General features: G+C 43.8%; 1 pseudogene; it reads right to left on the bottom strand.

Moving 5' to 3' along the window:
* The window catches only part of LOC113017621 (GTPase IMAP family member 8-like), a 29,810-nt pseudogene extending 19,132 nt beyond the window's left edge, over positions 1–10,678 (bottom strand).
* Between the last annotated feature and the right edge of the window lie 2,155 nt (positions 10,679–12,833).

The raw sequence follows: 12,833 nt of genomic DNA on the forward strand, positions 1-12,833 counted from the left end.
TGTTGAAAAACTGTTCCTTATCCTCATGTTCAGGATGTTCTATTTTGAAATGTATACCAGCTGTGTCACTGGCGGACATTTAAAAAAAAAAAAAGGGAGATGTTGTATTGCTTATAATGTTTGCACTCGTGCTTACTGTCCCTTGTGGTCCACCGTAGTGGCAACGGGGAGTGTTTGTTTTCACGAAAGTGGGTGTGTTTTATGTTGAACTGAACGAGCGGCAATAAAGATAATGGTGGCTCACGAAGCAGATTATGAACACGTTATTCATAAGTTTGAGACAGAACATTACAATATTGTTTTTCAAAACTTTGCATTTTGTGAACAGTATTTTATTTTTAATCAGTTTGTGACTGGAGACCAATGTCAGAACCTCCGAGCTCGTCCTGAGCAAAGCTGCTGCTAATCCAACCTGCTCTCTAAGGTCTGGGCATGTTCCGACTGGGAGGAGGTCATGGAAGTCCATCTCAGCTAGCTTGGGGATGCTGCAGCTTTTCCTCCAGACCATCAGGAGGATGTAGGTGGGATAGAGAGGTGTGGCAGTCTCTGTACAGACCAGACCTCTGTCCCTGAGACCTGGGCCAGCATGAGTCAGATGGATCAAAAGGTTTGTGTTAAATATAGAAAATTCAGGAAAATGTTTTATTTAAGCAATGGAGAAAAGCTCGTTACCCCAGGAACCCAAAGATGTTCAGGAGATCTGTGTGTATACAGGCTCATGTTATACAGCTCTTAGATGACGTATTACACAATATGATAAATTACCGTGGACTAACAGTTCTTGTGTGCGCCATTAATGACCAATAATTATCAAAATGTGATCAAACGTTCTTTATTTTATTGTGTGGCACATTTTCTCCTTGCTGCTACGACTGGCCTCCCACTGCTGCTCCCACTGCTGCTCCCACTGCTGCTCCCAGTGCTGCTCCCAGTGCTGCTCCCACTGCTGCTCCCACTGCTGCTCCCACTGCTGCTCCCACTGCTGCTCCCACTGCTGCTCCCAGTGGCCCTAAAATGCTCCCGAGGCCCGCTCCTATCCCAGCAGCCCTCAGGATCTTGTTCTTCGTCTGTGCCCGTCCTCTCGTTTCTCCTTCTCTGTCAGGAGACCCAGGACCCTGACAGAAACAGTATAAATGGAAGCGCTGCACAGACTAAATAATCGACTCGATCTTTGAGGAAACAAAGAGAATACCAAAGGTGGGAAAAACCCACAGTGTGTTTCGGTTAAAAAGGAAAGCATCTGAAAGGGCTCCTCTAAACGCTCTTCCTCACTGAGAACCAAAACAGAACCTCAAACGTATTCAGCTGAAGAACGACATCAATGCAGAGCTGTGGCTTCTGAGGTATCTGGAGTATTTTCTGCTTTCCTGTAAAACTCCAGGGAATGCAGGAAGCTTGCTCCGAGCTTACAGGAACCGACAGTCGAACTGGCTGAACAGGATCAAAAGATTTCACCTGAGCTCAGTTTCACTCATCAGGTAAAGGCTGTGGACCGCAGTGAGCGTCGATCAGTAAAAACAGTAAGAGTTTGTACTTTACTGTCTGTGTGTGGTTTCTTCATGTCAGAACACCAACAGCTGCTCATTGTTGGGTTGTGACCTTTCAATATGAACACCTGTAACTTCATATTGTCAGGTCTGACACCAACCACAGTTTTTCTCAGCAGGAACAATCAAAGCCTTTGTTTTCCTGCAGACTGTGTAAAATAAATCTGTTTCCAGCTCTGCGTGGTAGGGCTGGCTATCGACGTCGACTTCTGCGTTCAATTTGATTGAATTTCAGACTCAGGCGTCAGAAACATCTTATTTATTCATTTATCAGCACTTATCCATATTTAATATCCATATATTAAACCGAAGCTGACACTGTGAGACTTCATCAGAGGTGTGAGCGCCACAGCAGAGGCCTTTGTGTCAAAGTAACTGAGGATCAAACAGACACACATGAAGCAGATGTTCTGGCTTCTTATAGCAAATAACTTAAAAATATTCTGCAGTAGAACAAAAACTGAAGCAAACCATGAATCAACACGAACACAACAGCAGACTGGTGCATAATGAGCAGAGAATAATGCAGAAAACAGAGATTTGATGGTAAACTGGTCTGTGAGTACAGAGACAGGAGCCGTGCAGGAAGTGGGATTTTATCGTGGTGGAAGCAAAACAGCCAAAGTCAGAGTGAGAGTGACGATGTTTATCATCATCCTCTTTTGCTGCTGCTTCAGTGAATGTTGGTCAGATTGATGAAACCTGCAGCATCAGAGTCAGTGAGCTGTCAGCTTTTAGCCCCGACGGCGTGTCCGTGCTGTCACACAGGACACAGCCAGCTTGTAAGCTTTGTAATCCTGAGCAGCACAAACATGGCCGGCACCAAAGCTCGTAAGTACATTTAAAAACTTTTGATTTACTGTTTTAGACCAACTTTCTATCATAAAAATACAATCTAGATAAAAAGTAGAAGTTAAACCTTTACTCAAAAAGCATCTCTAGACCCAGCAGTCTTAGCTAATTATAGGCCAATCTCCAACCTTCCTTTATATCAAACATCCTTGAAAGAGTAGTTGTCAAACAGCTAACAGATCATCTGCAGAGGTTTATTTGAAGAGTTTCAGTCAGGTTTCAGAGCTCATCACAGCAGCACAGAAACAGCTTTAGTGAAGGTTACAAATGATCTTCTTATGGCCTCTGACAGTGGACTCATCTCTGTGCTTGTCCTGCTAGACCTCAGTGCAGCGTTCGATACTGTCGACCATAATATATTGTTTGTGACTTGAGCCTAGGCTAGTGTAAAATGGCACCGGTGTGCACGGCTCGCCGTCCACGCTGTTGGATCCACTTTTTGGTCTCATGTTTTTATTGTTTTTGTCACTTTTATTGAACCACGCTGACTCCTACTGACCTACGATCGTGAAACTCTGTTAGATATTCAACTTGCCTTGCGGGCTCAAGGCTGGAGCTGAACAACAACACCCTGATAACGACTGTGTTGGAGTCTGTTCCCCCATTCCATGCAAGGCCACCTGTGTTGGCTGGAGACTGTTTACTTAGCCTGGCAGGGTGAAGGACACTGTCTCAGCTGAACTCTGGACACAACACACACACACACACACACACACCACACACACACACACACACACACACTCCCTTTCCAAACGCCTTCAACGCTTATTCCCTTCCGATGCTGACGGTGGATCAAGGAGACCAGCGCACAGGCTGCAGGCCCGGATGTGCTGTCCTAAATCGGCTGTCTCTCACCCTTTTACCCCCCTGTTGCTTGTCATGTGTTTCTTTGGTGTATTAAGAGGTGTTTCATGTGCAGAGGTGTTTTTTTTCTGTTCTCAAACCTGGTCTCCCGGTTGGAGCTCAGTCTGGGGGGAGTTATTTTTCTCCTTATCTTTCCTCATGTGGTGCATTTTCCATTGTTAGACCTCTCTGACCTGTCTCCCCATGTGATGTTTTGTGTCATGTATGTATCGTCGGAGGGTAAGATGGCGCCGCCATTGCGTGCAATAGGTCGGCAGCCTTATGAAAGTGGCATTTCTGGTAAAAAAAAACAACTACTAAGTAAAAAACTACATTTTCCACGAAAATGACATCACTTCCGGTTTCGGGCAGGTAATGGCGGAAATGTGATAGTTCGCACTGACGTCTATTCCAATGTAGGAAGTGTTACGAACAGCTGATCGGATCGGCAAAGCGTGTTTATGTTTTTGTTCCTGCAAGCGCTTTGATGCAGTTTTTGCAAAGCTATATGTGAAAGGAAACCATGACCGAGGACAAGCTGATGACATGAGATGTAAGTACAACTCCTCCGGTTTCATATGCAAAAAAAATTATTGCGCTAGCTTAGTGGGTTCCGGTTCTACGGGGATTTAAAAATAGTTACGCATTCCCATATATCATTGTGATGTTGTTTATTCTATTACTCTTGTTCTCTTCTGCTTGTTTTCTTTTTTCTTTCTCAACAGGTGATCCAGGTGATTGATATATGCATTTTCTTTTTCTTTTTTTTCTTTTCTGCCCATTCTGTTGGTTTTTGGTTTTTCTCTTCTCAGCTGTTTCTCTTCCCTCTTTCTTTCTCCCCTTCTTTCCCCAGTCAAGTCTGTCCCGTATTCAGCAAGTGGAAAATAAAATAAACAATAAAAGGTGAATCAAATGGACCATTACGGCAAGGCTGGGATGGTCAGTTTGGTAAAGTAAATCCGTTGGGCATCTTTCTTTGCCTTTAGACAATAATTCTGATGCAAAAGAGCCAAACGGGACAGGCAAAAAAAAAATAGCTACGCAAAACGGATCGCTGCCCGTGCCGACTGGCTTTAAAGGGTTAAAGTACAATCCTTAACGTTTTCTGTGTGTGGTGGTGGGGGGCGCCAGAGGGAGTGTTCGCCCAGGGCGCCAAACAGGCTAGGACCGCCACTGGGTGGAAGAAAAGTCTAAACGCAATCGTTATCAACAAATGTAGCATATTTGCAGCGCTGGAGGCCAGGATTACTGAATTGGAGACTCGGCTTCGCACCCTTCATTCACCCGTAGCTAGCCAGGCCCCTGTAGCTGGTGCAGTCTAAGATAGCGTAGGCCCGCTAGCTGTTCCCTGGCAGACCCCAAGCAGCTGGGGAAAGAGGGCGGCTGGGTGACGGTGAGGAAGAAGCATAGTCCTAAAACAGAAGCCCCAGGTACACCACCAACCCGTTCATGTGTCTAACCGTTTTTCCCCACTCGGCGACACACCCGCTGGGGGTCAAACTCTGGTAATTGGTGATTCTGTTCTCAGACATGTGAAGCTAGAGACACCGGCAACCATAGTCAATTGTCTTCCAGGGGCCAGAGCAGGTGACATTGAAGAAATTTTAAAATTGCTGGCTAAGGGTAACGTAAATTCAGTAAGATCATAATTCACGTCGGCAGTAATGACACCCGGTTACGCCAATCGGAGGTCACTAAAATCAATATTGAATCGGTGTGTAACTTTGCCAAAACAATGTCGGACTCTGTAGTTTTCTCTGGTCCCCCCCCCAATCAGACCAGGAGTGACATGTTTAGCCGCATGTTCTCCTTAAATTGCTGGCTGTCTGAGTGGCGTCCCAGAAACGATGTGGGCTTCATAGATAATTGGCAAACCTTCTGGAGGAAACCTGGTGTTGTCAGGAGAGACGGCATCCATCCCACTTTGGATGGAGCAGCTCTCATTTCTAGAAATATGGACAAATTTATTAAACCCCCCCCAAAATATAAAAATAAATAAAATAACTGTCTTTACTCAAGGAGTTCCACATCTGGGTCCATTCAAACCCTGAGACCCTTCCGTGTGCACAGGGGGAATCTGCTCTCATCTGTGAACAGCACTCGGTGGTGGACCTGTCAGTTCTGACAGGCTATAGCAAATGCAAACTGGGGACAAATAGAGGATATTGGTTCCTCAAGTCACCCTCATGAAGTCTGTTTCTGATTGGTTGGTTAGAAAAGGACTACTGGAGGTCATTTTGCAGTTCCGCCAGTGTAATGCTGCTCGTCCTTGTGCAAAGCCGCAGATATTGGTCCTGTTGATCAGTTGAGGGCCTTTTATGGCTGTGTGCAGCTCTCTCAGTCTCATTGTCCTGGAGTTTGACCAAGCATTTTGAGGTGGTTTTCTTGGACTCAAAGTTTTGTTTTTGGATTTCAAAAATGGTTTGAAGTGCATGCTCTGCATTATTTTGTTCTCAGTTCAGTATTTGCTAGTGCGTCTGAGTTTTTTTAAAATATATATATCTATATATTTCTAGTTCACGGGTTCTCAGTGATTTGTCCTGAGCATATGTAAGTAAGTATTTACATGCCATCCTGAGGAGCTGGACTACCTGTTAAACCTCTGTACCACCTCATGCCAATGCAAGAAAAAAAAAGTCAAGGAAGAAAAAAGAAAAATCAACAGTGACATCAAAGACCTGAAGTAAGTTTAATATCACCCTCTGTGTCTCTGTGGTTTTTGCAAGCCGTAACCAATTTACAATTAGATTTACAGAAATCACAAATGCAAAGTATGAAAGGAGTAGAATAATTTCTGTACCTTTTACACATGAGAAATCAAGGAAAAATGTTTTCCCACTAATAAAAGTGACATTAAATACATACATACATACACATTGAGATCAGGAGCACCGCAGACAGTCATCTGAAAGTTAGAAGTCACTAATAATGACGATCATCAGCTCCCAAATACACACTGAGTAACCTTGTTGTAAAGAACTCCCACAAAAACTCTCAAATCGTGATTAAATACCAACAGTTTTCACAGTATAACGCATTCTCCTTGTTCATTGCCACAACAGCAATTGCCACTCCTGCTCCCAGGGCTGATCCCACTGGTCCTAATATGAATCCAACACCTGCTCCTATCCCAGCAGCCTTCAGGAACTTCGCCCGTCTTCTCGCTTCTTCTTCTCCCATGTCTGGATTTGGCTTTCCGAAGTCGTTTCATCTCTTCTCTGATGGCTCTCTCAGCTTCCTGCAGCATGTCATTGGTGTAGTATGTTGCTCCGTTTCTCTGAACCATGGTGTTGATCTTCTCCAGCAGCTCTTTGACCTGAGAGCGATCCTCACTCTTGTTGTTAAAAACCATGATATCTTCCTCCGCACTGACTGATGAAGCGATGCAGAGGGCCGATTTCCACTGATTGAGCTGTAGATGTCGACTCCGTCTTGCAGGTTGTCTCCATACGTGAACAAGACCATAATATAACGTGCTGCATCTTCTCCAAACATCTTCTGAAGAATTTTAATCGTTTCTTCTTCTTCGCTTGTGAATCTGGTCGACTGGATCACAACCAGAAACACATGAGGACCAGGAGCAGCAAAGGTGATGCATCTAACAATCTGTGTAACCACCTGATCTACAGACAGGGTGGTGTCAAATAGACCTGGAGTATCAACCACAGTCAGTGTAATGACCATTCCACCTGGGCTGTTTCTTGCTGACACCCAATGTTACAGAAGAAAAAGAAGAAAAAGACTGAAAAGCTTCTCTTCCTAAGATGGTGTTTCCCCGCTGCACTCTTCCCTACTCCAGCTTTCCCAAGCAGCACCATCCTCAGGTGGAGGTCCTTTGCATCTGTTGAAGAAGATAAATAGATAAGGTTAGTTGGCCTTCCTGAGGCAGCTCACCACAATCGGACAGTGTGGACTTTGTGTGTAGACGTGATTCAGCCTCAACCTTGGCAGATTAGTGTCTCTGTGGCTGTTTCTGGTGCATCGTTATGCATGATTCTGAATATTAAGTATGTTTTAATTGTTAAACACAGAATAGTCATGATTTATATGTGATTTTGCTGATAGTCACTGATCAGAATATTATCGGGTGTAAGTTTAACCATATAAAAAATAAGAAAATATCCATCGGCCATCTTTTTGTGCTCGTCTCAGGCCGGGTCACGGACCAGCAGCATTCAGCCAGAGAAGCCTAGACCTTCCTCACCCCAGCCACCTCCTGCAGCTTGTCCACGGGGACACCAAGGCATTCCCAGGCCAGCCGAGGTCCCCCCCAGGAACCTCTTCCCTGTGGGACATGCCCTATACACCTGTCCCAGAAGGCATCCTAGTCAGATGTCCAACATACCTCAACTGGCTTGTATTCCTGTTCTTGTTCTTTCGGTCACTACCCAAAACTCGCGACCATAGGTGATGGTAGGGACCCAGATCCACCGGTAAAATCAAGAAACTTTGCTTTTGTGCTCAAGACCCAGAGATTCTTAAACTCCTCTACTTGGAGTGAGGCATCCCTGACCCGGAGTGGGCACTCTGTGGGCTCCCGGCTGACGGACCATGGCCTCGGATTTGGAGGTGCTGATTCTCCATTCTCACTGATTCCCACTTGGCTGCAAACTGTTCCCGGTGTGATCTGGAGGACATCACCTGATGAAGCCAACAGAACCACATTATGTGCGAAAAGCACAGATGAGGTTCTGAGACCACCCAAGTGGAGGCCTTCTGCCACTTGGCTACTCTTCGAAATTCTGTCCATAAAAATTCTGAAGAGAACTGGTGACGAAGAGCAGCCCTGGCAGAGTCCAACAACCACCAGTAACAAATCCGACTTTTTGCCAGCTGTGCGGACCAAGCTCTTGCAATGGTTGTATAAGGATCAAGTGGCTCAGTGAGCCAGACAGCCCATATTCCTGAAGCACCTCCCACAGACCACTCTGAGGGATACAGCTGAATGCCTTCTCCAAGTCCACAAAAACATGTAGACTGGTAGGACAAACAAACCTGAGGTTTGACTAACAGACGGACTCTCTTTACAGCACCAGGCACAGACTTTCCTGGGGAAGTTGAGGAGTGTGATCCCCCTATAGTTTACCCCTTCTTAAAGATGGGAACCACCCCCCTACAACATCCAGAGGGTTCAGGAACTGAGGGCAAACCTCATCCACCCAGGGGCCCTACCACCAAGGACTCATTTAACTGCTTCAGTGACCTTACCCCACCAATGATTGGTGAGCCGTTCCCCTTGTCCCCAGATTCTGCTTCCTCTATTGGACATACCAGTGGGATTAAGGCGGTCCTCGAAGTATTCCTTTCACCACAAGGCAATTTCCTCAGTCAAAGTCAACAGCAACCTGCACTACATGGTGCCATGTGCACTTATGGACGCCCTTGCGTTCGAACATGGTCCTTGTAATGGACAAACTGTGGTTTGCACAGAAGTCCAGTAACAGAGCACCGCTGGGGTTCTGGATCCAGGCCTCACTGTCGTTGCCCACATGAGTGTTGAAGGCTCCTAGTAGGACACCTGGGGACAGTCTCCCATAAAGAGAACATAAGCAGAAAATGACTACAAACCATAATAAATCTCTTTGATGTTTGAATGCATTCAGATTTGTGAAATAAAAGCTTCCCTCAAAAGTAAAAACTAACAAGCCTGTTTTGAAAATGTAAAAGGAGTAAAAGACAATATATGACAGATATCTGAAGATTCAACAGAAAATAAAAAAGAAAATTTATTTTATGTCCAAAACAAATGTGTCACCCTGTTCGTTGGTGTGATAGGAAGGATTACATCTTTGATTGATTTTTGCTTCAGGGATCTACATTTGGCACAGTTACACAGAAAAACCTCATTTGTTTTGTAAATGACAGTAAATGAGATTTCAGCCCATTTTCTGATTGGTGCCGTATTAATAAGCTGATTTAAGCCGTTTAAATGTCCAGTCACCACATCTACATTTTCTGCATACTGATTAGTTTGCTCTTTTCTTCCACGTTGTGCAGTTTTCAGTCTTTTTTCCCTATGTACATTACAGATGCGGAGTAAAAATCCAAATCTTAAATCTTACCATCATGGTAGAATGACAGTACAGTTTCACTTTTAGGGTTTTACATATCAGGAGATAATTTCATGTTTAGGCTGTCCCACTTTAGTTCTAGTTAGTTTTGCCTCAGTGTCCATCTGCCTTTTTTTTTTTACCAGCCTCTGATAAACGGCTCGCTGTTCGTTAAGTCATAGCTTTGCCTCCTTTTGGGTCCGCACCTGTAACTCCACACAGTCTGCAGCATCAGTCTGCAGCATCTGTCTCTGACAGCAGTTATGGATCAGTGTGATGTCATCAGTGTGTCTCATGTCTGCAGAGTAGTTTTAGTTCACTCTCCTGCCCAGAGATGCTTCAGCTCATTGAGGTTTGCAGCATTCATTCATGCAAAGCGCTCTAAGCTCTGCAGCAGCTCGGTTTGTTTTACAGCTGTTCTGTTGGAGATTTGCTGCTGTGCTTGGATCTTTGTCCTGTTGATGACACAGTTTGGTCCAAGCTTTAGCTGTAGGACAGACATCCACTCAAAGCCCAAATCATCGTCCTTCCACTGCGGTGCCCACAGTTCGTATGAGGTGTTTGGTTTCCTCCAAACGTGCTGCTGCTCATGATGGAGGAAACCCAAAATCCATGTTGGTCTTGCAACCTTTCCAAACCAGCCGCACTTCTTCAGTCTTTTTGTAATTGTGCTGTCGTGCAGCTCTTGGGTGTTCCTGTAAGCTTTGAACACGCTGACCTCTGGTTGAGTTTGCTGGATGTCCACGTTCAACATTGGAGTCACACTGGGTTAAATATGTACACTTGGGTTTTGAGGGGTATTTATTATTTTCTTCTTTTTTTGGGTTGTATGGAAGCCCCAAACGCAATTTCATTGTTCTTGACAATGACAATAAATAAATAAATACTAAATACTAAACATCAGAAAAATGCCATTGCCATTCCATTCCAACCATTCCATTGTTGTACCAACAAGGAAGAGAACGCTAACCACAAACTGGCTGAGCAGGTTTACTGTATGCGCATCAAAATAAATCTCCTAAATCAGTCTGTCACCGCTGCAGACACCAACCACGGTCTTTTATGGTTTGGTTCCTGCAAGCCATGTAAAATAAATCTGTTTCCAGCACTGCATGGAGCACATGTTTCAGGATTTTGAGCTTCAAACAAATGTTTCACAATAAAAACAACAGCAGGACAAGAGACATAGACACAGGACACAGAAATAACCAATCACAGTTCAGTTTAGCACGTAGGTCTTTTTAAACTTTTTATCATTTGCTATATAACGTTTGTCTAATCAGTAAATCAGGATAAAAGTTGTAAATGTACTTACGAGCTAGTGTGTCGGCCATGTTTGTTAAAAAGCTTTGCACTGCTGCTCTGTGCTGTACCGACGGGATTGGTCCTTCCTTTAATACAACTGTATCTAATGCAACAACAACACTTAGTTAAAGATGCTGCAGGGCAGGTTCCAAAGAGAAACCCGCTGTCATTGGCCAGCCACACAGTGATGTCACAGTATAAACAACCTGAAGTCCCAGAATGACGCTGAGCCTGAAATTTCTCTTTTAGAGGAAATCTTACCCTGGTTTAGTATCAGACAGACAGCAGGTCACGCCACGGGAAATCCATCAGCCCCACCTGACCCCTCAACATCACAGATTCTGGCCATATAACCTAAGGTATGTTTCATGGAGCCATGCAAAATTCATGTTCATGCAGGAAGGTATCTTCTCTGTTTTATTCCAGGAAGAGGAGCAGATAGAAAGCAAGGTTAGACATGAACAGAGAGAGGAGAAGATCCGGCAGGACTGCCACGTCGCTTCCAGAAGAATAAATAATAGTAGTCATAATAATACTTCTTTTTCTTGTAGCATAAAACTGTAGGGCCTGCTGCAGGGTCATCCTTCGTGTGAAGCAGACGGCTGATTTCCAGTGATGGGAATAATGGCGTTACAAGTAACAGCGTTACCAACGGCGTTACTTTTTTCAGTAACGAGTAATCTAACTAATTACTATTCCTATCGTTACAACACCGTTACCGTTACTAACAAGAAAATGCGGTTGCGTTACCGTTTTTCAACAGACGGCTGAAGCTGTGTTCAGCTCACTGCAGCTTATATCAGCTGCAGGAAGTAGCTGTAAGAATCAGGACGCTGCAGCTTTAAGCAGCTGCGCTCCTGCGGACGGTAACCATCACTTTCTGGCACAACAGCTGGAGCTCAGGGGGCAAAACAATCGCACGAGTGCTGCTGTTTGACTGAGGAAGAATAAAGGAGTCGTGGTCAATCACATGACCACTTACAGACAAAGCAACAAGGTGACATATACCAGTTTATAAACTGTGTTGATCGGACACATAACACCAGAGTCATGATAAACAATATACACGAGTGTTTTTTCCTCAATAGTTTCACGTTTACTGTCTAAGGACAGCGAGACCGCTCTGCTTATGAGCAAACAAAAAAAGTCAAAATAAAACAGCTCGTTCATGTTGGTGGAAAAATGCACCATGTTGACCAATCAAAAAATTATATGGCAACATGACATTTGGTTGTTTAGGAAGAGGCGGAAGTTTTAGGAGAGAGAGAGAGAGAGAGAGAGAGAGAGAGAGAGAGAGTTTTGGATGTGAGAGATTTGTGACGTTTAGCGTGTTTGGAGTGTGTAGTTAATGTGTTGTCTTGTGTAGTGTATTGTGTTTAGTGTGTAGTTAGTGTGTAGTGTTGTGGACAGTTTTGTGTTGTGTGTCAGAACAATGAGGCGACTGCTGTCTCCAGGTAGAAACAGCAGTGACACACCTGCTGCTGTCAGACCTGCAGGTATCAGGCTGTGATGTTCTCCTTTATAGTGGACAGAAATTATTTTTTTGGAGTGGGAGAAATAATTTTGGCATCTTGTTGTTGAAGAACAGCTGATTTTCTGTAAATAGTTTGAAATGGTTATTTAAAAAAGAGTAAAGGTTAAATGGATGCAAATAACTTTGTTGTTTGCAAAACGTGTGCATATAAATTAAAATTGACGATTTATATTTGCATCTAAAGTTATGAAATATGGTCATTAAACATGTTTGTGGTTGTTACAGTAAAACTATAACTTTTTTGATTTTATGTTTTTTTGTCTGATTTTAGATCAGTTGTGTTAATACAGTAGTCAAAATGAAAACATGACTGTAAATTCAGACACGTGAGGCTGTGCTGAAAACAATGAGACCAAACAAGGTAAAATGTGGAGGAAACATCAAAAGTAGGTAAAATGGCCGATTATACCCGGGACCCCAGAGGGTTAAATGTTTTTTTTCTAAGTAACGCAATAGTTACTTTTCAAGTAATTAATTACTTTTAGAATCTTGTGACTCAGTTACTAACTCAGTTACTTTTTTGAAGAAGTAACTAGTAACTATAATTAATTACTTTTTCAAAGTAACTTGCCCAACACTGCTGATTTTACACTGAGGTCCAGCGCTGTAAACTTGCAACTGCTGAAGCAAATGAATCTTTTAAACGAAGGATCAATCAAACCAATTATATCAAAATTAAATGGGAGACGGAGGCTAAAACCA

This window comes from Astatotilapia calliptera, unplaced genomic scaffold (assembly GCF_900246225.1).
Source record: "Astatotilapia calliptera unplaced genomic scaffold, fAstCal1.2 U_scaffold_165, whole genome shotgun sequence".
Taxonomy (NCBI): domain Eukaryota; kingdom Metazoa; phylum Chordata; class Actinopteri; order Cichliformes; family Cichlidae; genus Astatotilapia; species Astatotilapia calliptera.